This window comes from Haliaeetus leucocephalus, unplaced genomic scaffold (assembly GCF_000737465.1).
Source record: "Haliaeetus leucocephalus isolate CR32 unplaced genomic scaffold, Haliaeetus_leucocephalus-4.0 Scaffold351, whole genome shotgun sequence".
Lineage (NCBI taxonomy): Eukaryota > Metazoa > Chordata > Aves > Accipitriformes > Accipitridae > Haliaeetus > Haliaeetus leucocephalus.
In genome coordinates, this window is record NW_010972787.1 from 2,616,020 (window position 1) to 2,621,712 (window position 5,693).

The window sequence follows — 5,693 nt, forward strand, 5'->3', positions numbered from 1 at the left end:
CAGTGCACACAAAATAATCTGATGCCCAGTTATGTTTGACCAGAAATATCAAAATATAAGTGGAACCTCCTGGGCTGGTATATTGATATCCATTGATATATCTACTACCTTGCGCCCTAATAATTGCCAGTGCTTTAAAAATATAGTTTCTCCTTGCAGTAACTGTCACCACACAACACGGCCTGTTCCAGCTGCAGGCATCAACTCGCTTGCACTTGGTGTGTTGTCACGGCTGCCTTTGCAAACTGCTCTACCTCCTTAGGTCATGCTTGAGGAGTTGCGCCATATGGAGGGGGGATCCTCACCAACGATTACAAAGTAATTGCAAATCCCCATGCCCCATATGGGTTCCCCTGGGTACATTGCAGCCAGCCTCCTGGATGCGGACAGCCTGAGGCCAGCCTGTAGCAACCAGCCAGGCATGTCAATGCTGTTGTTGATGAATGTTTGCTGTGGTGATCTCATGGTGATGTGATGACATTAAGTTGAACAAACAAAGTAGTGGCTAATTGACCCATCCGTAAACATTCAGCTAAACAGAATTAGAGAGAAAACTCTGTGAAATGGTTTAATTTAATAGGAAGCTCCTGATGACAAGATTTTATTAATTATAACCTCACAGGGCCCAGGAGGTACAAAATGAGAGACTGGAAAAGTTTCAAAAGGATGTTGGAAAGTCCAAGTTTTAGGAAGGTTGGGGTTTTTTTGCTCCAAAAGGTAACCCAAGACACTTTGAATGGGAATTTTTAACTTTTGTTCATTTATAAGCTGAAATAAAAAAATACATTCTGTAATAAGCAGGGCATCAGAAACACACACCTTACACGTTGCCATTAGCACTCACTGCATTTGTTACATCACCATTTCTAAACTATCCAAAATAAAAGCCAACCCTCATGTAAATTAACAGATTTATAATTAGTACTTTTCAATCTCTAGTCAGCATTTCAGAGGAAAGAAGGCTACATAAAACAGCTTCATTCAAGGCAGGTCCTGTTTTAATCATTAGCTCTATACAGAGGTGGAAATTTGGCTTAAAAGGATAGCTCCTTGTTCTTGGGGCTGTTTGAATATAGCACTTCTCACAATATTTCTGAAAGTATTTTGTGATACTATTGATGTAATTGTTAGGAAACATGCCTTGATGAACCATCTCCATCCTGCAGTGAGCCATAGAAAGATTATTTCTGTGTGACTATTTTAGCCACAACTTTGTTAAAATAAATGTTAAAGTTCAGAATGAAAACTTCCAATAGGAAAGGACTTGTATCAATTTAAAAGTGGTAAGTCTCTAATTTGACAGCATCAGCTGCTACTTCAATTTTCATGTTCCCAACAGCACCCTACTAAGTTTTATGAGCAGCTGTGTTAGCACCAAACCTCTTTCAATGCCATTTGCTGTGAGAGAGCTCAGCTTTCTGCTGCAGTGCAGACCTGCAGTGATCACACACCTCTCAAAACTTTTACAGAGCTGTTACTTCAAAAGTGACCGTTGCAACATTGAGTAACCTCTACCCATACTCCTGGTTATTGCTACCAGACTAATTCTTGCCCACTAGTTGGAAGACACCTGTAGCCCCATTCAAAATTCAGCTGCTTCTTCCTCCTGGAGAGCAGGGCACGATTATACTATTTGCAGATTATTTTCTTCTTGGCATTTGCCTATACACAGAGGACCAAGGATTTCCCCTGGCCTCTTGTTTGTCAGAGAATGAACCCATGAACAATTTTATCCTCTTTCAGCACCACTGTTATAATCCTCTGTGCATAACGTGATTACTTATGGCAGTGTTCTTAGGTTTTTCTGTTTCCTTCTCCCTTCACATCCAGGCCATTGTTCTACCTTAGTAGCTCTTTTTTCACATCTCCAAGTCCATCTCTCCTTCTCACTTCCAGCCACAGAGCTATTAATGCATGAACCAGCTAGCCTCTCCTCCTGATATTTGTACCCTCCTTCCTGCCCTTCCCTCCTCCTGGTCTCCTACAACTCATAGTCAATCTAGTGTGCAGCTGACAAAATCCTTTCCCATTGCTCTGACCTCATCCCCCTCTCCCCTGAATCTCTGCATTTGCCAGACCTTCTTCAGCATCTGTGTCGAGCTTCTCCTTGCTGGGGGTTCTTTCACTCTGCCATTACCTGACGGCACCTCCTCTTCACTCCTTACAAAGAGCATCCCATGCCAATCCCATATTCTTTGCATAGTTAGCCATCTAATTTTTACAAAGAAAAATCTGTTCTGGCCAACCTAGCACAATTTTGTTTCTTTTCTCGTTTTGGGGGGGCTTTTTGTTATGTTTAGAGACCTTTCTGGCAAGGAGCTATAGTCAGAATCTAGATTAAATGTGCCAAGCCATTTATGGCATTATTATGCAGCAGAAGCATATATAATTTGTGGTGCATAAATTTGCAGTTGTGGAGATACACAACATGTGGGCTAGTTCCTTAGTCCTTGCAAGCAGATAATTCTTTCTTACAGGTCAACACAATTAACATCACCTCTCTAAACCTTCACAATAATTACTTGCATTATTTTAATCAGAGGAATAACCTTGTTCCTTTGAATCCTGATTAACAAGAGTTACCAACTATAAAATATTCTTTATGTGTTGGTTTGGAGCACCTTCTGAGGGCTCTGTATAAAGCCAAATTAGATCCTTTAGGCATGCTAAAAATGACTCACAGACCTGCAGTGTGATATGATGGCTGTGATTTTTACGTCACTGGTTCAGCTCAGGAGGTACTGAAGGTCTTCACTGAAAAGCTCGGAGAGTGCTGCTGCTCTGTCTGCTGTTGTATGCCCATAAGACTCACAATTTTTGATTGGTACTACTTATACCAGTAATGAGCAGTGGCTTCTGCTTTTCCCTTTCCTGCTATTGTTATTACATCCTCCCAGCCAGCACATTTGTTTCATCTGTCTGGTGGTTTCTACATGTGATCCAGCATTTATGGAAGTTAATAGAAAATTTTTCCACACTGCTTTCTCAGGAACAAACTGTCTTCATTTTGTTGAGTTTGTTAAGCTTTGCGTGGTAGAGAACAAATGATACTCTAATTGATAACCTCAGTAGGAAAAGGTAATAGTAAATAGATTGAAAAGGCTAAAATGTCTTTAACTAACATGGGTGGAATGTAAGGATGTGTTAGGGAACAGAGTAACCTCTGCTCTTGGTGCTTACCTTACTGCCATTCTGTGCATGAATAAGTACTTAATTCTTTACTTTCCTTCAAGAATTCCACCATTTTATGAAGAAAACACACACATGCAAATACCAGGGCCTTTACATAAACAGGTGAGGAAACTGGATGAACAGACTATCATTTTAGGCTCTTCTATCAAAGAAAATTAATTACAAGTTAGGTGATTCACAGATTACTAAACTGGATTGGAAACATCTATTAATTTGACAAAGTATTTCAGCTGACAGCTGCCAAAAGAGTCTTTTAGTTGGTCTCACGCTAGAAATGCCAGTCGCTTTAGCTGATTGCTGGAACCGGTGAAGGACGACAGCCAGGTTAATCAGAACATATAGACACAGTAGAGGTAAATATTGTGCTAAATTTAGCAATGCATTCTGCTAGATTGCATGAGCAGCGGTAGGTGTAACTGCTATATATTAGGATTAACCATCACAATGAATTTACAGGACTCCCAAGGGCAGTTGATCCAGCTGATGCTGCCATAGCTAAATGCCAGTTTTTCTATTAGCAGGTAACCCTGGTTTTCTGTTTTTCTTAATCAATAACCACAAAATGATAGTTAAAAAATAAACATAAACACTACTTATATGTACTTATTTGCCAAAATTGGATTGATGAGGAGGGAGAAAACTGGCTGAAGACCACTGAAATGATTTTTCATGTTTGAGACACATGAGCCTCATTATGTAAAGACTTTGTTTTGCATTTGCTTAGTTTTACACAGTGTAGGACCAAATAGTGAAAGAATATAAATACTTTACTCAAAAGTGCAGGACTAAAGACTAGGTAGGTCTGTACCTTTATGTACAAATGCACCAAAAAATGCCAGTGGAAGAATGCTTCTGACCTTTGAATTGACATACTGGAAATTAACTCTGGTCTGAATTAATGGGCTTTAACAATGATTTCTGCTACAATCTTATTAACTGACCAAAGACCTCACTGGCAAACTGATTAGATGTGCAATTAGATGTACAGAGAAAAAGAAATCCTTCAGGCAGTAATTCTTCCAGTAAGAAAAAGAGGTTAATAGTGTCTTTTCCAAATTGAGCAAATGTTCAAGGTGATATGAAGGGAAACCATTCTATAATAAAGCCTGGTTTGATATCCTCCTGGAAAGGTTGACATGAGATCTGTGATAAGTTCTTCCAGGTGTGTCTCAGGCTGAGGTAGCAAGGGCTTGAGAGGGAGGATGCACACTTTTGTTGCAGCCTCTACTTCAAATGCAGTGTCCTGCTTATGTCCCTGAAAAGTGTCCCTGAGACAAAGCTGTCCCTGAAGACCACAAGCTGAGACTTAAAGGGGTGATGTTACTCTCTTTACAGTAATAACTTTAAAAGAAATGGATTATGCTTTATGCTTTCAATTCTTACATTTCTGGGTAGCAGTTGTAACTTCGATATGTTCCGCAGATCCATTAAGATTTACGCTGCATTACCAATCCCTTCTTTCCTCTCACCCTGGGTTTACAGTCCACTTAGCTCTGTTTACTGACTCTGGATTTCATGGCCAAAGCAGACAGAATTCAGTTTTTTAATCAGAATTGACAGTCTGGTGTCATGTACTGTGTTCCTTTGCTATCGGTTAATGTGAAAAATCTTGGGCATGGCTAATTTTTATTCAATTTGTAAAATGTTAGCTCTTGACATTGAATGTCATTCAGCCTGGCACTTGAAGCACTGAATGTCAATTAGCTTGAATAAATAGAATAACAACTTCAGATGGGCAAAAAAAAAACCTTCGGAAAATTGTAGCTAAAATTAATCCTCTAGAGCCATTTGTCAAAGAGGGGTAATCTGGTTGCTAAATGCTTTTCTTAGTAAACTTTTACAACTGTTTTCTCAAGACCTATATTCAAAGGAACAAACAAATCTGTATTTCAAGGCTGATTTTTGTTTTGTCCAGTAAACACAAGAAGAGAGGAGCTGTGATTCTGTGTGTAGTCCATATGTCTTGGAGTAAAAACTACGTTCCAGTCCTCCATCTACCGTTCACTCATCCTTCTCTCAAACCTCTGGGAAGCTGAAACAGAATCTCCCCCTGCTACTTCCCATGATATTCATTATGCTCCTGGCATAGCAACTTTCCACATGGCTTCCAGCCTTAATCTGAAGGTCCTTGCATGGCTGCATCATGCAAAGGTAGATTCTGCCCGTTAAGAAAGTAAAGCTTCCCACAAAGTTTCTACACAGAGAGTCGGTGTCCTCTGTATGTGAATCAACACAAGGAATTGCTTACATAGGTTTAAAACTGGATTGTATGAAGAAATGCTGCTTGTTTTGTACACTCAGACAGATCTAAAATGGCTACTCCAGTTTTGCTGAATCTTAGAATAAATAGAAAATATTGTTTCCAAATGAATGCATCCTATGAAACCACAAGTAGTGAGAATGCGGAGAACAGACCAGAATACGGGCCTTTGTCTAGTATTTTGATTGCTACAAAGAATAGCATTTGATTCATAATTCTGCTTCTGGTGGTCTCTATTCCT